Raw genomic sequence first — 25,843 nt, 5'->3', positions numbered from 1 at the left:
TACTGTGAAAAACAAAACTAGCTTTTATTGGGCGAACCTGTGCCCACAAAACAGGATACACTTAAAGCACAACGATAGCGGCGAACACAGTCGGCGATCGTCGGAAATCTGATCAGCGGTTCAAGCGCGTCGGCTTTTATACACAATCGTCGAATGTTCCAGACTAATCGTTGGGACCCGCGTGCCTTCCATAAAGTTCTACATCATTCGCGTCAGGCGAATAAATCAGATAACGCAAGGTTCGGCGACAACAGACTGCGGATAGAAGCATCGATAACTTTCCAGAAACTTCGGATACATGCAAGCGCGTCCCGCACTGTGCGATAAGATTTATTAGGCGGCGAAACCTGGTCGCCCAATAAATATAAATACACGTGTCAATACGGTCGTGATACAAAAGCGCTAGTTTTCGAAAAGTTTAGATGTAAAGAGAAAGTTTTCTTCGAAGAAATTTCAGCAAACATAAATTACTGACCTGCAATCATGACTCACATGGACTTTGAAATTCTAATAAAACAATGGAGGAAGGTATGTTTTCATGTATAAAACCATGCCCCATTCGTGATTTGATTCCGTAAATCGTTCAACCTACAGACAAGGAATACCTAAATACGTACGCCTGTAACGCTCACGTAATAATAAGAATAATGAAACACGGAACACACAGTATTTTCCTGATTTTTTTTAGTACATCATAGTGGCTTCAAAGCTAGGCTAATTTTTGAGAAGAGGCAAGCTTATTGAGGTGCATAGGAGCACGTGCAGCTCAGCTGTTAATCAGTGCTGGATCAATTATTTTTGTGGTTGTTACAGCAAAAGCAACTGAGCAAGGCCACTATAGATCTCATATTTGTGAAGATAGGCTGCCAGTGGCTTGCGAATGCGAAAGAAAATAAACAAGGCCACTACACGCTTCCGGCTTTAGTTATACGACTGTCTCTGGCAAGCTGAGAGGTGTCCTCAATAACGCAATGTCTTTGTAGTGTTCTGCAATAAACTCTGGCATGCGAGATGCAAGCGTGTTTTGACATGTCATCTTTAAATTTGTTTTAGAAGAATAGAGGAATTGTTCTGCCATGCATATGTCCCTTGTCTGATGCTGTCAGGAGTGAAGAAAATGTGATAGTTCGTAATATAGGATGACACGGTAATATTTTCATATGGTTGCCGCCATGATATCCCCGGCTATGAATAGCCTACTTTGTCATTCTATTTATTAGTAATAAATCGTCAATACTTTCCTAAAAATATGCCTGAATTCACGTCGGTATTATTGGGGAAAGGACACATCGCTGTCTGTGTGCCACGGTCTCGCATACCTGCCTTCATTTTTTGCGCTGTGCCCTTTTTCTAATGAATCGCCAACAAGCCCAAGCTTCCACGCTGAGTCGGTATTGTGTTCCTAATGTTCTTGATTCAGGAAACATTGACAGCAATTCCCTCGAAGCTCACTGAGCTCTTGTAACTCATTTTATTGTGTATAAATAACAGCACTTCAAAAGGCGTTGATGTTTGCTAGCAAAAATGTCTGCAATTTTTAAATTCTTTTTATACTATACTTCATTTTAATCCAGAAAGTCCAGTAAAACCTACCAGTGTGAACGCAGACATTGTTTATTGATGAGTGACGACGTTTTCATGCAATGAAATAATCATGTTCGTTTATTGTCCACTTAGGAGGTAAGTAGGATTAATGAAGAACATGTCGTGCCAAGATTTGACGTAGTGAGTGCGAGCGCAAAGAATAGAAGTTGACGTCCATTTAGTTAATAGCACAAGAATTTGTTCGATTTAGCGGATATGTCAGTAGCAGCTGAAGTTGCATGTTTTTTTTCGCAATCAAGGTGTGGTTGTCAATGCGCCTAATTCGGCTTTGCTTTATTTTTCCTTGATCTGTTGAAGTGTGTTTTTTACCGAGTTTAGCTCAGCCTCGTTTTGGTGTAACAAGGTGTTGCGTAGCCAAATTTTTCCACAGTTTCTTAAACTATTGCGTATGTTCTTGTAACGCTTGTATGTTCTTCTTATCAAGCAGTACTCACGGTTCGCTGATACCGTTGATGAGCTCCATGGAGCGTCGCTATATCGATTTACAAAGCAGGAAAGTACAAAAAAGAACAGCATGAAAACAGCATTGTGTGAATGTCCGGGCCCAGGGTGCCCAGTTCTTTTTTTTCTTTATTTATAGAGCATAAGGTCTACAAATAAATACTTCATCAGCGCGCCAAAGCAATAAAGTGAATAACTGCCTCTCATCTTCACGAAAGATGGCATATGCATAAAACGCTTTTTGTTCAATCTTCAAATCGAAAAACACGCGTTGGTTCAAGTGCGTGTCTTCCGCTTGTATTCGTGTCAAAAAAGTCTAGCGAGGCCTTCCTGCGCGAATTCCTTGATACGGCCTTTATGGCCTTATGTTCATGGCATTAGTTCAATAATTCTTGAAGTCCCATTACTCTAGCACGTGCCGAGAGGCAAAAGTGCCAAGATTACTGTAATATAAACTTTTTTAAACAGGGTTGAAGTACCTCAGACAGGCTGGCCAACGTTTCGATAGGTGGACCTATCTTCGTCAAAGGCGGCCTCGTCATCCTCGGCGTGTTAGTTTTAAAGGGTTAGTGCAGTGACGTCACGTGCGGGTGTTGTCGCTGGCGGCTGGTTTTAAAGAGAGAGATTACAAGAGGGAACAGGCGCTGTCGTCCGACGTCTGTGAGCCTCATTCTCAAGACGAAGGGACAAGAGCGTGAGAGTGGGCACGCGGGGAGGAGAGAAAAGAAATAGAAGCAGAAAAAAGGGGGAAAAAAAGCAGGGGGGTGCCAGGGCCATACCAAGACACAACAAAGGGGGGGTGAAAGAAAAAGAAAGAGAAAAATGAAATTGTGCCATTCCATCTGCCAGCCCCTTTCTTGTTTTAAGATTACTGTAAGTCACCTGCGTTGAGTGGAAAATAATTTTCATGTGTAACTTGCATACCGGCAGTTGTTGAGAAACAACTGCCGCGATGTTTCTCGAGGAATATACATCTACCACACGCTATAATAATAATTGTGGTGATCTTATACATGAGAACATTGTTCTAAATGTATGAAGTTGATATCCACGTGTGTGGAAAGGCCTGCAAAAGTGGCTGCCAGTTGGTGATGTCCACAAAAGCAACCATGCCCATATTTAGAGATTGCGGGGCACCAAGTGTGAGCTACACATTAGTTGCATGCGAAAGAACAAAAAGAAACATGCAGGTTGGAAAGGAGGTAACGCTAAAATGCCGGGCACTCCATGTCACTGAGTTTGCTGCGGCAGCAGATGCTTGCGTCACCCGATTGCTTCGCAATGCAAGTTGCTCATCTTCAACGACGACTGTCAGTGCAAACACATGGGACACTCTATCCAATCTGCTTGCGCTGCTGGTTGTTGCTTGTTACGAGACTACTATGTGCGACGAAGGCAAGCACTATGCCTACAGTCTTAAAACTGAATGCGCCCCAAGGCACGCGTGTGCGTGAATGCTCACTGTTGTCATGTGGATCGTAGCCAATGTATTGAGCTAATGTATAGATTGAGCGTTATGTTAGAGAATGCTGAAGTGATTTGATTGCAGAATCTTGTTTCAATGTTGCCCCACTTGTTCATGGTTGCCGTGTTACATTTCTCAGATGTGGCGGCCTGGTCAGTTGCATTAGCCAACGGCCTCTCGAGGTAAGCAACTGCTCATGCAGTCCGCACAGTGATACAAACTCCGTTTACATGTACTGCGGTTTATGCTCCCTGTTTGTCCTTTCCTGCCGCAGCCGTGGGTAAAATGCACTTGTGGCCTTCCTTGGCTGCTATTTGGTGGGACTGGAGACTATCATACATGATTACATGGTTTGAAGTGTATGATATCCACATGGGTGGAGAGGCCTGGAAAAAGGCTGCAAAATGGTGATTCCCACAAAACGGACGATGTCCATATTGAGAGCAGGTGGGGCACCAAGTGTGAGCGACACATTAGCGAACAAAAAGAAACGTGCAGGTAGGAAACGAGGTAACGCTAGAATGCCGGGTAGTGTATGTCGCTGCGTTGGCTGTGGCAGCAGGTGCCTGTGTCACCCGATTTATTCGCAGTGCCAGTTACGGTGACTGTCAATGCAAACAGGTGGGGCACTGTCCAATCTGCTTGCGCTGCTGGTTGTCACTCGTTACTAGACCGCCATGGGCGCCGCTGGCAAGCACTGGGCCTGAAGTCGGATAGCTGAATGTGCTGTAAGCGACCTGCAGTGCGTGAATACCTGCTGTTGTCATGTGGATCTTAGTCAATGTATAGCGTCTGAACCTTATGCGGTGATTGAATGCAAAGTCCAATTTGATAATGGTCGCCGTTTTACGTTTCTTCGATGTGGCGACCTGGTCAGCTGCATGGGTAACAGTCTACCGAAGTAACCGTATGTTCCTGCAGCCTGCACAGCGACAAAGACTCCCAATCTACATGCACCGTAAATTGGTGCTCTCCCCATTCGACCTTTCCCGCTGCAGCCGCGGGCAAATTATACTTGTGGGCCTTCATCGGCCGTGATGTGGCCCGTATTCAGAATGTGGGGCACCAAGTATGAGATACATATTAGCGGCCCCGTAAGGACAAAAATAAACGTGAAGTTTTGTTGGTTGGAAACATGCAGGTTGGTAACGCTAAAATGTCGACTACTCCATGTCGCTGTGTTGATTGCGGCAGCAGATGCCTTGCTTCACCCGATTGCTTCCCAATGCAAGTTACGGCGACTGTCGATGAAAACAAGTGGTGCACTGTCAAATTTGCTTGCGCCAGTGATTGCCGCTCGTCACCAGATCGCCATGTGCGACGACGAAAGGGAGCAGTTTACGAGCTCGCGTTAATGGTTTCAGGGCGTCTCGACACGCAAATTTTATTTCTGCTCTTGTACGAGAAGGTGCACCGCTTTTATTCTGCCAATAAAGTCGCACGTCCTGTTCACTCACTTGTGGCTTTTTTTGTATGGGCGTCAGTAGAGGCTCTTTAGTCTCGTGGCATTGAAAACGCGGCCGCTGAGGCACGCCACAAAGCCAGCAAGGCGAGCACGGCGCGTATCCAGCGTACGCCACCGGAATTAGGCGGTCATATTGAATATAGCACTAAAAAAGGCATTTCCCATTCCTGTTTAGGTAGCACCATTAAGTTCAATGCGCTACTGCTTCTTATTTTCGAACCACTGTGCAAGGTACAATTTCCCTTTTCTAAAGTTGGTTCCTTATACTATCAGCATACGTCAGGCGCGCGGCCACGGGAGCCGACTCACACGGAGGTGGAAGAGGTTCGGTCACTTGGTCTTGAATTATGTGTCGAATCGCTGGAGCCAAATATTGAGAAAGCTTCTCCGCGGTCGGCAAAATCGAGAGCCGTCGCACGATCTCCTCGCGCACAAATTCTTTTATTTGCGTCAGCAAAATTGTGTGTTTGTCGCCAATAGCCAATGATGCTAACAAATCTGCGGTTGGGGGTGGGCGCCGAGCTAAGATGCGTTGTTTCCTTAGCTCGTCAAAACTTTGGCACAAATTGATAACTTCGGCCACTGTACGCGGATCCTTCTCTAATAGCATTTGAAAGGCGTCCTCATCAATGCCTTTCAAAATGTTTTTTTATGTTGTCCTGTTCTGCCATTGACGGATTTACACGCTTACGCAGGTCAATGACATCTTTGATGTAACTTCTTAACGTTTCACCGTCATGTTGCGCATGCCCCTGTAAGCGTTGTTCTGCGCGAAGCTTGCGCACAATGGGGCACCCGAACACTTCTGCGAAACTTATCTTGAATGTGCTCCACATTGTGAAATCGTGTTCGCGGTTTCGGAACCAGAGGTTCGCGACACCGGTTAAGCAAAAGAGCACGTTGTGCAGATTGGTGACGTCGTCTCACTTGTTATGTTGGCTCACCCGTTCGTAAGATGACAACCAATGTTCCACGTAATGATCATCGATGCCGCTAAAGATGGCAGGACCATGCTGCCACAACGCACCGGAAACGATGACCGCCGGAGGCTGTGGTGCATCTTCCTTATTGGTTTTGTCAGGCATGGTTGCAGCACTCGGTAGCGTCAGGTTTCGCTGTTCCAGTTTCTGAGGTTACCGAGCAGCTCCACCAAATGAAATGGGGTTTATTGCAGCTCGTTCAAGCTCTTGATCATGAGTCCTAGCGCTTCGCATCAGCAGCCCAAGCTCGGTTCTCGCGCCGCAGCGGTGGTAGTCAGCACAGTGACACATGCATATTTCAGTTTCAGTTTTTTATTGAGACATACATTGCCTGGGTTGAAAGGACTAAAAGGCAGATGAGCTCTGCCTTACTAAGGTCCCTCCACTCATACATTTGCTCAGAAGCAATGCGAATAAAAAAAGAACAATGGCTTTGTACATTAAAGCACCACAAAAAGATTTTCATGAACAGAAGTAACATCGCAATTAGGCATCTTAAACTGAGTAACGGAATCACACAATAATGCAACACCAATAACCCATAACAAGCACAAATGCGTACATAAATGGCAACATATTAAAAAGTACAAAGTTTGTGCAAGCGTTATTCAATATGTAACATAACAATCCCTAGCAATGTATAACTGCTAGAAAATGCAGCTGAACACAGAGGTTATAGAACAATAAAAAGGATTTTTTTTTACTCAAGATCTTATTTAGGACAAAGCACCAGACAGTAAGTAAATTGTAACATTTTTCTTTAAACTGTGGATAGAAGTACATTTTTTCAATATGTTCGTGGATATAACTATTGTTGCGGAGAAGGTTAGGTATAAGCTACACCAATGTTTGATTACCGTAAATGGTTCTGATTAATGGTATTCTAAATCGCTCGTGTCGCAGATCATAGGGAACATTAGTAGGGTAGCACTGAGCCATATACCTACTCAATTCATTTCCAATTTCCTTGCGAATATACAAGGCGAGCTTCAGATTAAAAAGTTGGTTAAGTGTAAGAAATTTAAGCTTGACAAATATGGCGCAGTGCGTTCACTTGGTTGCACATTTTCTATGCAGCGAACAGCTCTCTTTTGTATAATTTTTAACCTTTCAAGGTTCGTTCCTGAAGTCGTACCCCATGTTAAGAGACAGTAATTCAGATAAGATTGAACTAAATAATATACCTGGAGCTTTAGACAGTTCGGTACCAGAGACCTAAGTTTATATAAGACAGAAATTGATCTAGACATACTGGCATGTACTTTGTTGATTTGCGGTGTCCAACTGCGATTTTCATGAAAAAGTACACCTAAGAATTTAAACAACAAGACACGCTCGATGTCATTGTTTTTAAATCTAACAGAAATGGTGTAATCTTCGCGTTTATTTCTCCCTTTGAATAAAATATATTTAGTTTTACTAACGTTTAATTCTAGCTGGTTACACTCAGGATGGTATGAAAGCGATATCAACCGCTCGTTTGCCGGGATTTCTAAATCTCTTCAACGGCTGCCAGAGAAAAACAAGCTGGTATCATCCGCATACAGAACTATAGAGGAAGATTGGGGTACCGGCACGATATCAATTATGTAGATAGTAAAATATAGTGGACCGAGTATAGAACCTTGTGGTACACCGAATTTCAAAGGCTGTAGCTGAGATTTATACCCGTGAAGAAACTTATACTGTAGCCTGTCTGTTAAGTAACTGCGCACTAATTGTAGAGCTACACCTCGAATGCCGTAATGTGGTAATTTTTCAAACAGTATAATATGCTTGACCGAGTCAAACGCTTTTAGGAAGTCTAAAAAAATTCCTAGGGTGAACACCTTGCTATCAATTTTCTTAGCTAATTGTTCTTTGATACCAAGTAAAGCTGTTCCAGTAGATTTTTTCTCGCGAAAGCCGAATTGTTCCTTGATAAGCAATTCGTGTTCATCAAGAAACTTGGTTAGTCTTGTTTTTATTATGTGCACTGAAACCTTTGAGAATAAGGGTAACACCGAAATCGGTCGATAATTGTTAAGATTATGGAAAGGACCACCTTTGTGCAAGACCGCAACCCTAGCTATATTCATATTAACTGGAAAAATGCCTGTTGATAATGCTCTGTTGGAAATATGCTGCAAAGGTGCTCATAAAAGGTTAGCAACGAAAATAATTGGAGTAGCTTTAATGTCGTCATTACCGGCAGCAGTATTTTTATTTAGCTTCTTAAGAAATAAATTTATCTCTCATTCACTGCAAGGAGACTTAAATATAGAATTCGTAATGCAAGGGGATATATATTTCTGTGCATCTAGCTGAGTGCTGGAAGATGAATATGCGCCTGAAGATAAAAAGTGGGAATTGAATTTATCTGACAAAATCTCTTTACTGTATTCGACACCATCAGTAATTAGTGTACCAGGGATGCTGTTCCGTTGTTGACCAATAAGCAATCGTAATGTGTTCTAAATTTTTTGGGCGTCATGAGAAACAGCAATAAACCTATTCTTCTAATATTCACATCGAGCGTTCTTGAGATCAGAGTTTAACTTGTTTCGAATTTTCTTATGTTCAGTTAGAAGAGAGATATCTTTTAGATTAATAAATTGACGGTACATAATATCACGGGCTTTGATTCTTTGAAGTAACTCGTCGTATGAAATGCTTGCGTTTTCTTCCTCATAAACATCCGACCAGTCAACACACTCGATCATCGAGTGAAAAGCAGAGAGACGCATTTGATTAAAACTACGATAAGGTACTGGGGGAATGCGAGCGGGATGTATTTTGTTTTTTGGAACAGGAAAGATACAAAATACAGGTAAGTGATCACTCAAATCGACTGAAAAAATGCCAGGTATAACATCACTTTCAGCATGAATAATTACTCACAGATCAATCAGAGCTTGACTTAATCCTGTTATTCTTGTCGGCGAGCGTATAACATTTGTACAAGAGAATGACTCAATTATGTCTAAAAATTCTCCAGGCTGTGAAGTGTCTGTTAGTAAGTCAATGTTAAAATCGCCAACCAGGACAATGGGACGCATTGCAGAGGACACATATTCAAAAACAGACGTAATATATTCAATGAGTGCTGTAGCTTCACCAGAAGGCGGGCGATAAATTGAAGCAATGACTGTTCCAGCACTCTTAACAACGATTGATTCATAATGCGCAGTAATACCAGAAAACTGCAGCAAAACATCATAGGCAATGTCATGTTTAATATACAAAGAAGTTCCTCCACCTCTACGACCCGATCTATAAACACCTTCAGACCTATAGCCGGAAAAGTGTACAACATCTTGAACATTCTGAAGCCAAGTTTCCGTAAATGCTACGAATTAAAATTGCAATCTAGGGATTCAAAAAATGTCTCTGTTTCAAGTTGCTTGTTCCTCAGGCTTCTTATATTTGCGTGGAAAATTGACATGTTATCGCTTTTTTTGCGCAGGGTACGTACTAGGGATTTAAAAGAAGAAACATCGTGATGCATAACTTTAGTGAAGTCAGTCATCGAAAGTAGAAATCATAACAAGGAAAATTATAAGCGATGCAATCTTGTGGCCGCTCAACGAATCTTATCAAGATCAGCTTCGCAATTGATGCGCACTGCCCACTGGCCAGATGCCCTACCCATGAAAAGCTTTCCATCCTTTTGCCATGCGAACTCGTGGTGCATTTCCCGCGCCTTTACCTTCATCATCCACAGAAGTTTCTTATTCTGCGGTGTCAAATTGTTTCTGAAATGTATCGCCAATTGAGCAGCTGTAAGCTCGTTTTTTCTTTGCCATCCATTCATCGAGCATGACACGTGATGTGAAACGAACTAATATTACCGAGGCTTTGCCAGGCTTGGCAGGCAGTCTGTGTAAGGCCTCAAAGTCGGTACGGGTAAACTGAGGAAGGTAAAGTTTATTTGCCAGTTCATTCACCCTAGCGAGCAGATTCTCGTTTTCAACATCTGGCAGTCCATGAATTTCTAGATTCTGTCTTCTACTGTACTGTTCGAGGGCGGCGACCTGTTTTTTTTTTTAATTCAGACACTTCCTGATTGTTGTGAGAGGATTCCACCACATCGATTCTTTTCCCAAGGCTTAGGATTTCTGCAGATTGTTTTTTTTTAATTCTGCAAGTACCATGTCGTACTGAACAGACAGATGCTCAATGGAGTGTTCCATTTTTTCGACCGTTTCCTTAATTGAAAAAAGAGCATCCACCCTACTCTGAATTAAAGGTAACTGAGTCAACTTTCGATTAATTTCAATGAACACCTTCTCGACTGCTTTTTTATCCCGCAAGTTACCACTTGCGCATTGAGTGCCACGGGCAGCTAAGACAAGACATGTTTGGCATTTCCATGCTCTTTCTGACGTATCATCTTTAGCTTTGAAGGCAGTTTTTCTTATGCCCGAGCATGTTCCCAAATGGTAACTGTAGTTACATTCAGAACACGTTGGATTCACACAATTATCTGGGAGCAGCTGATTACAGACCAAACAACTCCGACATTTCGGTTCAAAGAACAGAAACTACAAAGCACTTCAGCGCCAAAATGTAAAGGAAGTATACGCAGCAGTGGTGGTGGCAGAAGCAATATAGTACGTGAAAGTAGTCAGAAATTTAACCAACCTGCAAAAGCAGAGGATAGCGATCACTGTAGAGTCGTACCATCCGTTGCCACCACCACTGAGCAAATGGGCTCGTCGAAGGCTTGCCGTCGTCTTTAAGTCAGCACGGCGGTGACGTGGCTCATGACGTAGGGTTGTAGCTGACACGTGGTAGCGGCCGCTATTGGGAAGCTGGAGCAGGCAAGCGGTGATTTTGAAGACAGTGAAGCGTTCCAACGCAGTAACTGCAAAAGCAGAGGATAGCGATCACTGTAGAGCCGTTCCGTCCGCTGCGACCACCATTGAGCAAATCGTCAACCATTTGCCGTCTCTCTAAAAGAGCATCACCTCGAGGTTAAACGATAAATTTCACTTCGTGAAAAGCAAAGTGCGTCGTACAGTCAGTCACCCATTAACATAGGGCTCCATGCGCACTACGTGCACAAGTTCAGAACGGTGTTGGCGGCACTTTGTGCAGTAAGGGTTATCTGGAATGACCTCGTATGTGACGTCACTCAGTCGTAGGAGCATTTTACAGGGCCCAGAATATCGCATGAGGAGCTTCTAGGATAGGCTCTGTTTTCGTATAGGCGTCCAGACCCATACTCAGTTAACGGGATCGTAAGTGACAGGTCTATTATTGGCATTATAGTGACTTGTGTCGTACTCTTGCGGCCTGTGTATTCGAGGGCGTGCGACCCTGGCTTATTGTGCAGGTTTTGTAAACGCATCGGCATCCGTGTCAATGTCCTCAGGTTCGTGTGGTAGCAGGGCATTGAGAGTGGTCTTCCCGTCTGTCAATAAGGCTGAATGGAGTTATCCGTGAAGTTTCTTGTTTAGCCGTGTTATAAGCAAACGTGATATAAGGCAGAATTTCGTCCCAATCTGTCTGCTTCATAATCACGTACACTGAAAGCATGTCTTCAAGTGTTTTGTTCTGGCGCTCTGTTAGTCCATCCCTTTGTGGATGGTGAGCTGTTGTCTTTTGATAAGTCGTGCCACTGAGCATCAAGACGTGATCTAAAATTACTGCTTTGAATGCGGTGCCTCGGTCTTTTATGGCGATGACAGGTGCGCCATCTCTCAGGGCAACCTTCTCTATGAGAGATCTTGTCACCTCTGCTGCAGTGCCGCTCAGAATAACTTTTGTTTCGGGGTAGTGAGTAAGATAGTCAGTTGCTACAATAACCCAATGGTGATTCGCAGTAGGGGTAGGAAGTGGACAAAGAGGTGTATTCCAGTCTCGTCCAATGGTGTTAGCGGTACTTGAGCAGGCTCTAGCAAGCCGGCTGGCTTCGTTGGAGGTGACTTGCGCCGCTGACAATCTAGGCAAGCCCGAACGTGGTGTTTCACGGCAACGAGCAGTCCTGGCCAACAGTATTTTTGTCTCACTCTGTTCAGCATCCGCGTGTTTCCTAGATGCCTAGCAGTGATCTCATTCTGACATGCTTCCAGTACTTCATAATGAAGAGCAGTAGCGATGACGAGCAAATAGCTGGATCCTCTCAAAAAGAAGTTGATTTTGTGTAGAGCTTTGTTCCTTAAGCAAAACGATGACAATCCCCTTGCGAAAGCCTTAGGTGAGGTCTGAGTTTGTCTGTGGAAGAAATTTATCAGGGCAACCATCTCAGTGTTGTAACGTTGTTGTTGTGCGATGGTAGACGTGACGAGAATACCCGGGAATAGCGTCTCCCCTTCAATAGAAGAAGGAGCCAACTCTATGAGAGACCGAAACAAGCAGTCGGCTTCGGAATGGCGTTTCCTCGACGCGTACATGACCATCATATCAAACTATTTCAGTCTAAGGCTGCAACGTGCTAATAGCCGGGAAGGATGTTTAAGATTTGTGAGCCAGGAGCGCGAATGATGGTGGCTGATAACTTTGAATGTGCGACCATACAAATATGGAGGAACTTTTGTAACCACACATACGATGACGAGGTACTCTTTCTCAGTTGTAGCGTAGTTTGCTTCTGTAGGAGAGAGCATTCTGCTGGTATAAGTGACCACCCTTTCTATGTTCTCCTGGCTCTGCACAAGCATGCCTGCGAGACCAACATTACTGATATAAGTGTGAAGCATTGTAGACGATGTGAAGCATTGTATCTGATGATATCGCCTTGCTTAGTAACTCAGGGGACCAATTGCAATGCATGCTCACTGACCTGGAGAGCGAAAGCAGAAGAGTGGGTCTAAAAATTAATCTGCAGAAAACTAAAGTAATGACTAACAGTCTCGGGAGAGAACAGCAATTTACAATAGGCAGCGAGGCACTGGAAGTCGTAAGGGAATACATCTACTTTGGGCAGGTAGTGACGGCGGATCCGGATTATGAGACGGAAATAATCAGAAGAATAAGAATGGGCTGGGGTGCGTTTGGCAGGCATTCCCAAATCATGAACAGCAGGTTGCCATTATCCCTCAAGAGAAAAGTATATAATAGCTCTGTCTTACCAGTACTCACCTACGGGGCAGAAACCTGGAGGCTTACGAAAAGGGTTCTACTCAAATTGAGGACGACACAACGAGCTATGGAAAGAAGAATGATAGGTGTAACGTTAAGGGATAAGAAAAGAGCAGATTGGGTGAGGGAACAAACGCGAGTTAGTGACATCTTAGTTGAAATCAAGAAAAAGAAATGGGCATGGGCAGGACATGTAATGAGGAGGGAAGATAACCGATGGTCATTAAGGGTTACGGACTGGATCCCAAGGGAAGGGAAGCGTAGCAGGGGGCGGCAGAAAGTTAGGTGGGCGGATGAGATTAAGAAGTTTGCAGGCACGGCATGGCCACAATTAGTACATGACCGGGGTTGTTGGAGAAGCATGGGAGAGGCCTTTGCCCTGCAGTGGGCGCAACCAGGCTGATGATGATGATGATGATGATTATGATGATGATGATGATGATTGTAGACGCTGTCTGGTCAAAGTGGGCCAGCGCAGGAGGGGTTTGTAAATGGTTCCGCAAATCGGTACACGCAGCTTCCTGTTCGTCGCCCCATAGAAAACCAAAGCCATCCATCGTGGGGAGGGTTAACAGGGCATAATTTGAGCAAAGTCTGCAATAAAGTGCCGATAATATACGCGGAAGCCCAGGTATATCCTGTCAGCCTTTTCATCTGTGGTTACAGGGAACAGCACCAGTAATTTTGTTAGCACCCATTCGGACTTCCGCGTGACTGACGACATGGCCAAGAAACTCTAGCGACTGAAATAAAAAATGTAATTTCTCCAACTTTAGGGTAAAGCCAGCGGACCGTATAGACTGCATAACCGCTTTAAGCTAATCAAGGTGCTCTTCAAACAATGCGGAAATCTCTATGACATCGTTGATGCGCTGAAATATATCAGCAATAAATATGTGGGTACATTAACGACATTGACAATACCTCGTTTGACAGAAATACCTTGAGTGAATAACAGTGAGTTTATTTGGTCGGCAACTCCTTCTCCGTCGGAAGGCGCGTCGCATGCCACAGAATAAAGGGTGCACGACCGAGGCGAAATGACAACGTCCTCATCACTGAGGCGTGATGAGTTAAGTGCTCCTTCTGAGTAATCAACTAGATCAGGTTATGATAAAGCGTTACCAAACGGTCTGGGATGCTCCTGACCACACCATACTTACTCAGAAAGGTCATCCTGATAATCAAGTCTTTACAGCACACAACGAGAATAACGAAAGTGGCGACGAAAGGTGCTCCTCTTATGTTGAGTCTCGCGGCACATCGTCCGGTAGGCATCAGTAACTGGACTCCCGCAGTCCTTATATGGGATGCAGACCACGGCATTTTCATTTTCTTGAGACGAACTGCGAGGCCTTGACTTATAACGACAAGTCAGTAATAGTGTCGACCAAAGCTGTCACTTGCCTTTCGTGAACGAAAACAATAAGGTCTTTGCTTATAATTTCATCGCTGATATGGCTCGTCGGCTGCATAGCGTCCTGGGGCGGCAGCAACGGGGCTTTTTATTGTCGTAATGGCTTGCAACCTTACCTCAAGAGGTCGCCGCCTTTAGTTTCCCCGGAGTGAACTAGGTGACGTACTGTCCCTGAGGTAAGGGAAAGCGCGGCGTATTGTTGCAGACAGATGTGCAACAGACAGAGATCGTGACCGATGGCCGACATCGGCCTCGTGATTCGGCAGAGACTCTTCGTCATTAGCTCGGCGATCACGTAAATGAGAGGGGGTGGCTGGAGCTCCTTGAAAAGGAGCTTGGCGCAGGAGTGGCCGTTGGCACGTGTACCGTCAAACCATGGGCGGATAGCGTGACGGTACGTCGTGATGCTGGCAACGACGGGCAATGTGGCCGGCGGCACCGCAGTTGAAACACAGTGGGCGCCGATTTGCACTCCGCCATACGTCCATTTTCGGAAACTGCGGATGTCTCGGATGCATTTCCTGCGATGACCAAGATGCGGCTGTCGAGGCTTGCGGTAAAGCGGTATCGGCACGACAGGTGGTTAAGGTCGGACCGCGGTGGCGCATTTCATGGAATGAAGCTCAGGACTAACCTTTGGAGACGACAACGCTTGCCTGATTTCTTCATGTATGAATTCAGCGACAGACGCCACTTTCGGTTGCTCTGTCAGAGTTGCGAGGTCTTCGATTTCTTTGCGAACTATCTCCCTAATGAGATCGTGCAGAGAGTTCAGATTGTCGATAGTTATGGGGGCGGCGTTGACGTATTTGCTGCTGGACAAGCGAACATGCTGCCTGCATCGTTGATGAAGTGCTCGCTCAATGGCAGTAGCTTCCCTAATACAATCAGCCATGGAACTTGGTAGACTGTGTACTAGTGCGGCGACCAACTGCTCTTTCACGCCACGCCTGAGGTAGCGTAACTTTCTATTATCTGTCATGTTTGGGTCGGATGTGCAATACAGACGCGCCATGTCCTCGGTGAACATTGCGGTAATTTTGCTGGGTTTTTGAATCCGTAACTCAATTAGCTGCTGGGAACGGTGCCCTGGGTCGACACTCGCAAAGGTATCAAGGAGCTGCTGGCGGAAGTCAGTCCAAGTCGATAGACTGCCTGTCAGTTGTCATTCCACGTACAAGCCCTATCACCAAGAGCAAAATAGAGATTGGATAGCTCTTGATTTGAACTCCACTCACTGACCTTGGCGTCGCGCTGACAGTGGTCGATCCTGCCTTCGATAGCTTCAAATGCGCCACCGTGAAAGCTATCTAGAATCCATGGTTGAGGACGGGTTACTTGTGGTGTTCTGGATGAACGGATGCTTTCGGGATCCTGTGGTGGGCTGGCGTCGGCCATGGGAGGCGATGGCTAGCATCCGGTCCGATAGGTAACGTCGGCTCCTGTAGGGGGGCGAGTCCCGGAGCAAGGCCTTGCAAACGACGACTGAGTTGACGCACGAGTAGCAGTGGGCGACAGAGACTCCGGACTCGATGAACGGTTCCCAGGAGATATCCGGGCATCCAGTTCGTTTACACCTTACCTCCCTCTGTGTCGCGGTTCAACGTCAACAAGAGGCAACGTGCTGAGCAAGATGGTGGAACAGCCTATTGCAAAACCACGAGAACAAAGTCGTCTTCATTGTATCAGCATTTCCGCAGTCCCACTACATGCAGTTCATTAAGGCACTATCCTCGTCGTTGTCGTCGTCGTCATCTACATGTCTACATACAGCAGGCATCGATATGGTAGTGGTAACAAGTGCATTCTGTAAGCGAACGAGCTGAAGAATTCAGTAAGGAATGTGCCCCTGAGCCAACATGGGAAGAGGCTGTTCATTTAGTCAGCATTGAGACGTTTTCAAAGCGAAGGCTCCGTGAGTTTCACGTTGATGAAACGTGCCACAGTGTAACCATAGAATGACAGACGAATAGCGAGTGTTTGGTTTTCGAAAAATAAATCATACCTACTACGGCAGCTTGACAAAATAGCAGGTGGTATTTCAAGTGTTCTTATAAGTATTATGACTCAAGGGAAATTTAGGTTAGCAAAAGGTAATTTAGGGCACGAACACATATAGTGAGTTATTTCTTCATCGTCATCTGGAAAACGTGTGCGCAGACGTTTAATGAGTTAATTCTTGCCGTACAATACACCTAGCGCACCAACAATCCAAAGTGCTGGCTTGCACAGGTTTATTTCGTCTTCTCAGGCTTGTGCCAGTGGTGTTACTGCTAATGCATCGACTCTCTGGGGTAAGGTATCAGATAGATATTCAAGTGAACCAGATGATGTTTTTATTTCTTTATTTAGTCCCTTCATTTCCAAAATCAATGAGCCACATTTAGTAGTCCAAGTTCGCGTTAAATGTCTGGAAGCTGATAAACCCCAGTGGTGTAAGAGTAAAAAAGAAACTACATTTGGCAAAATTATTTTTCCAATTAGCCAAACTAATTTGCCATAATTGTAACGGTGAAACCAAGAACGGCACCACTCAGAAGAAGATGACTTGACGTGTAGAGATGGAACCGGTCTCGGCAACCATCTTGTTTATCCATTGTTTTTTCTCTTGCGCATATGGTAAATACATCTTTATATGCTACTTCTGCAACGTAATCAAATGGTGGAAGTACGGGGCGTGGGGTGGAAGTTTGGGAGCCTTCTTAACACTTTGCGGCCTCTACCAATTCAAGGTTATGCCTTCCGACCTTTGTCATGCCCCTGCAACCTCGGAAAGAAAAGTAGAGTCCTTACTTGGCCACTATAAATCGTCCACATGTATGCGTTATCTCGGTAGTGCCGTAGTCATTTAACTAAATTCCACCAGTTATCTAAGGCGTATATCGTCAATAATTGATGTTTTCCCGAAGAGCCGGTATGCAACTGAATTCATTCAAGTGCCACTTTGGTCGTTGTGAAATTGTCGTTCTTGGCCATCGCGTCATTAGCACTGGCGTTCAAGCCGACCCTTACAAGATTCCCGCAGTCCAGAACGTTCCTGTTGGGTCTTCCACAGCAATCGTAAAAGGTTTTGCTGGGCTACGCTCGTATTCCCATCGTTTTATCAAGAATTTTGCCAAACTGCTCTCCCACTCACCGACTCACTTATCCAGCACGTTGCTTTCACTGGGGCCTTGCTCAAACCAAAGCCTTCTCTGCCCTTATAAGCTTGCTGATGGCTTACTCATTGCTAGCTCATTATGATACGTCTGCCAGCACTGAACTTCATGCGGATGCCAGTAGTCTTCAAATTGGGCCTGTACTTGTTCAATGGCAGCGTAACACAGAGCGCGTAATTTCATATGCCAGCCGCCTTCTGTCACCCGCAGAGAAGAATTTTACAATTACCGAACGGGAGTGGCTGGCGTTAGTTTGGGTAGTTGCCCAATTCTGACCCTGCTTGTACGGCCGCACATATTCTGTAGTTACCAATCACCGTGCTTTGTGCTGGCCCTCCTCACTTAAAGGCCCCACTGGACGATTGCGTAGATGGGCGCTACACCTCCAAGATTAATCAATTGGTGTTTATACAAGTCAGGCCACTTGCACAAGGATGCCAACTGCATCTCTGGTTATCCTGTCGACCGCCCCAAACATGTTCTTCACAACACCGTCTCTAGTTCCCTTGCCATTTCTGACCTTCGCGACATCGGTCTGAACGGCGTGATGACTGCTGGCGTGTTCTCATCGATCGTCTCAATACCGGACATTCCAAGCCTAGGCTGCTCAAGCTCTTGCTCCGCGACGACGTTCTCTACCGTCGAATCTTAAGCCCTCAACGACTAACTTTTACTCGTTCTACCAAGCGATCTCCGGACGTCAGCTATACAAATGTTGCATGATGCCCCTACTGCAGGCCACCTCGATGTTTCGCGTACTTACGGTCGCATGCGGGACCACTTCAGTGTCCAGGCCGGTACCACTATGTGCACCGCTACGTTTCAGCCTGAGCACTCTGCCAGCGTCTTCTACTCGCTGGACGCCTTCACCCCATCGATGAACCCTCAGAACCAATCTTTCGCGTTAGTCTCGGTCTTCTAGGCCATTTTCCGAAGTCAAAATCTGTCAATAAGTGGGTTGTTGTCGCGACATATTACGCGACACAGTACGCGATCAAGCGAGTTTTGCTCACAAGCTGTGCAACTCAGGTGGCAGACTTCCTTTTACCTGACCTCATCCTCCATCACGGCACACACTGTCAGCTCCTCACTGATCGCGGCCACACCTCTTTGTCCCGAGTAGTTGAAGACCTACTTCGCTCCTGTTGTGCCGAGCACAAGCGTTCTGCCGCCTATCATCCGCAGATAAACGGACTGACCGAGCTGCTGAATCGCACATTGATGGAAATACTGTTTGCGTACATTTGTGACGACCACAGCGATTTGGACAGCACGTTACTGTTCGTGAGCTTCGCATATATCTCATCCCGTCGCGCGACCGCTGGCTTTTCACCCGTATATACCCTTTGACGCTCTGCTTCCAGCTTCGACGAGTACACACAATGAATATGCTCAAGACGTCTTTGCTCGGGCTCGCATGGCATTCCAGATTGCCGGCTCCCGGCTTACTGAATCTCAGGCCTTGCAGAAGGTCCTGCGTAAAGTAACTTATTAAACGTAAAGAGTGGACATAGGCACCTGCGCCCGACTTTGGCTCTGAACGCACCTAGCGGAATTACCTCGCGCATGCCGCCGAATCTCGGAAGCCCTAGTTTCAGTTTTGTTTCCTTTTTTTTGTAACCCGTTAGTCACTTAAACCGAGTGATTTCATACAGGCGCTTGTGCCGCTCTTCATATGTTGTTACGACCAGCACGTAAAGGTGTTTCACTTCATGTTAGTTTCATTTAAATTTATATTGCTGTTTCAAGATGTAAATTAGCGCAACAATTATGCCAACTGTTGAGGAAGTACAACTTTATCGCTTATGATATTCTACGTCTAGTAACCAACTACAAAAGATGTATCGTAAATAAATGTGGCATGTTCCTTAAATATACATCAACCTGCTGCACTGTCAAGAACACGAAAATAGCACACAACAATTTATTGCAGCATGATTGTAAGGGTCAGATACATGAAAACGGGAAGAAACAGCGGAAAGCAAGTAATACGGTAGTCACACGGCTCACTTTTAAATGCGATCAAGTTCGATGAGATTTGAATTTTCGGTCGCGAATGGTTCTTTTGCGAAAGCTGCATGATGCAGCCAATAGCAGTGAAGAATTGCGATCCAGATAGGGCTTCATCGCGATCGAAAGTGATCGTGTGACCCCGGTATAATGGACAATAGTCGGAAATTATTGGCGTGATGGCAACAACTTTGCACAAACAAAACACATAGAAGACGTGTTTGAACTATCCAGATAATGAAAAAAAAAAGAAACTGCACATACACGCTAGCAGTTTGCTAAAAATAGGATTCTTTTAGAAGCGAAAAAAATGCGACGCTTTTTCTTGCACTTCTGCGAAGGAGGGTGGATTAAGGTAGCAAAATTATGTGAATGGTTGCGTGCCGACATAAAATGGCTGCAAAAATAATTGAGCACGCACCAACATCCTCATTTCGAATGTGTAATCCATTGTGTACGTCAATAATGGGACACTAAAGAGAAAGATGCTTTCTTCTGCATCAGTAAAATACCTTTAGACGATGCCAAAAACACCACTCTTACCATGATAAGACGCTTGGTAAGCCAGAAAAAGCGCAAGAACAAAAGACGGGTGGCGGCGCCTCCTTGAAGTTTCCGCACCTGCTCGCAGTGATGTCATGGATTCTGATGGCACCTTATAGGGCCTATTTAATTATATAGCGTTACAGACTGACTACATTGTGTACTAAAAGTACCGAACATTAAACATGGCAAGTTTCGGGAACCTTTACTCAGTCAACGGGGCCCAAAACGTCAACATGCTTTGGAATCCTTGACTTGACTGACGTGCCGGCATTAGGGTTTCGGCGCGAAATTAAAATACTAATACTTCGACCTTCATTTTCTCATCTAATAATCAAACTATGATCTAGACATGACCGCCTGCAGGGTTGTCAAATATAGTTTAATTAGCTTAAATTGATTTATTGTTTCGCTTTAGTGTCCCTTAAAAAAGCTGCAATTAACTACTTTACGTTGGGAGTCTTCACCTGCTGTCTTCGAAGCCTTGCAATCGTCTTCTGATACTTGGAATTTTGCCCTTAAGTATGCATGACGTCCTTTGGCTGTACAGTGTATTTTGAGGAAATGGTGGAGATTACTGTAATTCGTCGAATGACAGACACACGGTAAGCAATACTGGAGGCGTCAAAGCTATTGAACGTAGACGCTACGTTCCTTCATATAAGCAATACTGTTGCATGCAAATCTTTATAATAGAGATGCTGCGTTCATTCATGTAATGCGTGTTTTTTTTTGTTTAGGAAGCACTATTATAAATGCTAAGGAACAAGGAACTTTCTACGGTAATGATTCAACACACAATTAAAACATGAAAACACCTACCTTCAGCCCAATGCAGAACAGCTAACAACGCTCTAGCGCACACCGCCTGCTAGAGAGGTTCAGAGATAACGCATTATTTCCATAGTGGCAATATTACACATGTACCGCTTTAGAAATAGCTACATTTATTTTCCAGAAAAAGACCACCATACTTTTTCAGCAATGGCTGCGCGTAACATAACGCTCTCTGTCCCTAACGGCATGTGTCCGTAGGCTACATTTCTTAATGAACCAATATATTTTATCTTATAACTTCGTCATTGTATCGAATGTGCCTCGCAGCTCGGACGATGCACTGTCGCTGTTATCGCTAGCATCACTGCTCATTGCTGTGCATAAAAAAAGAAAAAGAAAGCGAAATGAATGTAGGCGTACCAAATGGGCAGCAGCTGTTCATGGCTGCAAGGCCGCCGTTACTCGTTCATGCGACTAGCAGTGCCATAACGAAATGCTAAGGGAAGAAGTTCACAACGCGCAAAAGAACTTGCTGTGGCCTTACCATGAAACCGCGACGAAGCTGACGCTGACAGAAGAACTCAACAACGATCCTCAGGTGCATTGTACGGAGAGAACCCGGCAGTGTGGCCTGACTAAGCATCGCACGTCTTGGGTCGTGCCCAGTGGTCGTGCCGCCTGTCAAGCTGCTAGGCGGAGCCGAAGCCACAGCCGCATTTTTGTTGATGTGCTCTGCCACCTAGCGGAATCAGCTAAGCTCCTTAGCTCGGCCGCAAAACGGCTCGAGTGTCCGCTCTTGTCGTTTACTGTGTTACTCTATGGATCCTGTTCTTCTCCTGCCGACATCTGGAGCTTCGATTTTCTACTGTGGTCTAAAAAACGATTACACCATTTGTGTTGTATTTTGCCCCTAAACAATAATCATCTGTCTTGCCCGCATTTTTTTTCTTAAGCTGCGAGCCCGGTAATTCCTACTCACGAACGGCTTGCACGTTATCAGCTTGACACAGCATTCTCGACAGGAAAGAAGCAAGCGCCGTGTTTTCAAGAGAGGAAACGCAAGCAAGACCGATGACGGTTATTGTTGTGGGCCAAGATAAGCCTCAAAAGGTGTAAACATTGTTAGAGTGTGGCCTCATTGTCCTCCTATGGACACCGTGTCACCGCTTCGGCTTGTCTGAAAAGCTGCTGCCGCACTACACAAGACGCAATGCGATGTTGCGTATGCTTGGTGATGTGAATTACCACATCGTTCCTCTGGACTCGTGTGTCAAGCGGACATTGTGCAGGTGTCCCGGCTGAAGCCTTACATTGCCGCATGTTTACCTCCCTTATAGTTAGCGTCGAGACGGCAACATTACAGTGTTTTTTGTGGCGCAACCAAGACTAGCGCCAGACAGAAGAAGGCGGTTTGACGTGTAGAGGTGGAATCGCTCTTGACATCCATCTTGTTTATGCATCGTTGTCTCTCTTCTATACATTTTAAATACACCTTTATATGTGACTTCGGAAACGTAGCAACACTGATAATTACCCATAAAAAGCTCAAACAATTGGAGGCAAATTATTCCTTGCCGCGCCTAGGAATGCGGCTGCAAGAACTGCGGCTTTTGCTGAATTCATATTTTTTGTGCAAGTAATTTGCACGAAAAAAAAAGAGATTTCGCACTTGAAAAATCTGCAAATCAGATTAAAGAAATTACTATTCCACGGATACCTGATAGTGGCGAAAATATTTATTGGCCTTATGGTGTATATACGAGTAACTTTATATCAGTCGAACAAAAATATGCGTACTTAAGAGCAGGAATAATAGGGCGTGACAGTTAGGAGAAGGAAAGCTTCGTCGCACTGACAAGTGTCAGCGAAAGCGTTCGAGCAAGCCTATTAATATGCAGATGTGCACGCAAAAGAGGTCAGTTGAGGGCCTGGCGCTCAGTCAAATAAAGGAGCTCGCATGCATCAAAAGGGCGACAAACTAATAACAACAAGTTTTGTTGTTAGTCTCGGAATAATATACAAATGTGTATTGGTATTACCTACCAAGTTGAAGAAATAAAAGTAAAAGCATGAATGTTATTTCTGTTATCATTTAAAACTATTTTGTATACGATGTAAGTGCTTTTTTCCCAGAGAATAACAGAAACGACCTTCAGAAAGGGAACAATGGCGTATCCCAACTTGTGGTAGGTATCATACAGACTACAAAAAATTAGAATTTGTACCACCCCTCAAAATGTGCAGTTTCAAGTGCGTTGATCAGTTGAGAATCGCAATCACATTTCTGCACGTCATGTGGAACTACTCATTCTTGCGCCTTTCCCATGGTGCCCAAGAAATGTTTCTTGATGAGTCTGCTGCAAGCTGTCATTTCTTGCAAAGAATACTAAAGTCTAGGTAACCGTTATAGGCACTGCTAGAAGAATTACAGAAATGGGTCTGCCTTAAATAGCTTTTTTTCAAAACGATGCAGGAATTTTTTAAAAACAAATGAATTAACGTAGCAAAGTTTCATTTTTGCAGAGAAGTTTCTAGGCGTGGCGTACATAATTTGCAGCTATTACTGTAAGCTTCATAGGTGTAATTAGCAAACATGCTGTCCTACACTTTATGCTAGCACTATCGGTGCAACTGTGTCGTGACAACTTAAAGCAGTTATATTTTAATGCAATCCAAGATGAGCAATTGCTTGAAAAGACATTTATTTCAGTATATTGATCGCCAAATCGAAATGTTCAAGTGAGGCAATATCCAAACCGAATGCACCGGGAGCATGGAAAAGCAATCGGTATGGTATCAAACAAAAACGTCCTGTAACAAGAAATTCGAGGAAGCTTGAAATAGAGCACCGCGGTGAGCTGTGGCCGATACTGATATGATAGGTTTACATTGACCAACGCCTGGTGCGACGTGCAGTATTACTATTTAGGGCGAAATGCCATAAGAAAAAAAAACAGCACGCAATTTGTCACGGGGCGTTTCTGTTTGACACACGAGCTAGGTTATATTCCTTGGTTCACTGTACAATAAAAATGATGTTGCTTATGACATCTTTACCTAAATGTTCCGTCATTGTGTCTTTCGGTATCGCCTGAATTGATTGTTAAAATTGGTCAATGTGTATCTGCAATTAGGCAACTTCAAATATTTTATAAACAGGTAATTCGTTCAAAACACAGCTGCCTGCCCCTTTCCCGCTCCGACACTAAAGAAAAAAGCTGTTAGAAATGTCGGGTTGGGTTAATTGTTGACCTTGCAGTTTTGATATAACATTCTGAATATGCTGTCCTCTTCATGTCTTTGACATGATCATTTAATCGTCACTATGCACTCCTCGTCATTCCAGTGCAACGCTGCGATTGTCCTACTGTTACCATTCTACCATCGTCATCATTTCAGAAGGTTGATTGCATTGGCATAACACCACTGTCGACCTACAACGGCCACCGTTCCGCAGATGACGTTTCTTACTCTTAGTCCACCCTCGTTCCTGCGTCGTTGTCGAAAGTTCATCATCATTGCGTCATGGTGGTGGTCGACTCAGATGAGCAAGTGCCATAGCAAGTTGGGCTGATGTCGGAGACAATGGGCGCTATAACGTAAAACCATTCCAACCTTTTCTATTCCAATTCTTCAATCGGCCATCTGCGATTGGCAAAACTCTTTTTTGGGCCACTCACACTTCACTTACCTATCACGCGACGTCACTTAAACCGCGACAGCTCCCCAGCTGATAAGACGTGTACACACTGATTATGCATAATTTGACCAAGCAAAAGCAAACGTGTTATTTCTGCTTCGACGCCTTTTCGATATTAGCCCTCAGCTATTGGTCAAAACATTTCGGGCTGCACCCACTTTCCCTGCCTGTCACTCGACGTCAAAAAACCGCAATAACTCACCTTGTCAAAGTTGCGTGTACGCGCTAGGAGGAGGAGGAATAAACTTTTATTGCAGAACCAGCACTTTATGGTGGCCGGGCCTACGCCTCCCACGAAGGGACGTCGAGGGCTTGCCTCGCCGCCGCCTCGCGGGCGTGCTGGGTCGCCCAGGTTTGGTCGTCGAGGGTGGAGCTCCGCAGAGCCTCATGCAACCTCGCCGAGAGAGTCGTGGTGTTAGTCTGTGCGTACTGTGCTGGGCACTCCCATAGCATATGCGAAAGCGTAGCCGGGTGAATTCCACAGCACCGGCAGTTGGGGGTAGTGTAGACGTCCGGAAATATAAGGTGGAGGCGGGCGGGTGAAGGGTACGTGTTTGTTTGTAGTAGACGCAGGGTGGTAGCCTGCGCCCGGCTGAACTTTGGGTGAGGCGGGGGGAAGATTCGGCGACTCAGGTAAAAGGCCTTAACAAGATCGTTATAAGTTGTCAGACTGTCCCTGGTGTCCAACTCATCTCCAGTGACTCCGGCGCGGTTGACTAGGCCTCGCGCAATGGAGTGGGTGACCTCGTTGAGATTGGGGAGGTGTGGGTGGACAGGGCCCGCATGGGCCGGGATCCATGTTAGGGAGATGATGTTGTCTTCAGAATGTGGTGCCTGGCAGAGGATGCGAAGAGCTTGGGGACAAATACGCCCTTTGCTGAAGTTAATAACGGCTGAGCGAGAGTCACACACTATGGTGTGACAGGTGGGATCTAAAGTGGCCAGGGCGATGGCCACTTCTTCAGCCGTCTCTGCAGTGGGGGTAGTGACGCTGCAGGCATGGTGTAGGGCTCCATCACGTGTGGCAACGGCCACAAATCGTGTGCCATGGGAGTATCGGGCTGCATCAACAAATGTGACGCCAGGTACGTTGGCAAGGGCTTTTATGATAGCTCCGGCCCGAGCTTGGCGCCGGGCCCTGTTATATTCAGGGTGCATATTCCTAGGGATAGGGTCTATGTAGATCCAGCTACGGATGTCGGTCGGGATCGGTTGTT

General features: G+C 45.2%; 1 long non-coding RNA gene across 1 annotated transcript in view; it reads right to left on the bottom strand.

The window, feature by feature from the left end:
• Positions 1-6,252: 6,252 nt before the first annotated feature.
• LOC135916069 (uncharacterized) overlaps positions 6,253-25,843 on the bottom strand; it is a 56,424-nt gene continuing 36,833 nt past the window's right edge. The window contains exon 4 of the long non-coding RNA XR_010568834.1: positions 6,253-10,802. This is a non-coding gene — a long non-coding RNA (uncharacterized lncRNA). The remainder of the gene's footprint in view (positions 10,803-25,843) is intronic.

The sequence above is a fragment of the Dermacentor albipictus genome, chromosome 7 (genome assembly GCF_038994185.2).
Source record: "Dermacentor albipictus isolate Rhodes 1998 colony chromosome 7, USDA_Dalb.pri_finalv2, whole genome shotgun sequence".
NCBI classification, from domain to species: domain Eukaryota; kingdom Metazoa; phylum Arthropoda; class Arachnida; order Ixodida; family Ixodidae; genus Dermacentor; species Dermacentor albipictus.
This window is presented reverse-complemented; position numbering and strand designations above follow the sequence as displayed.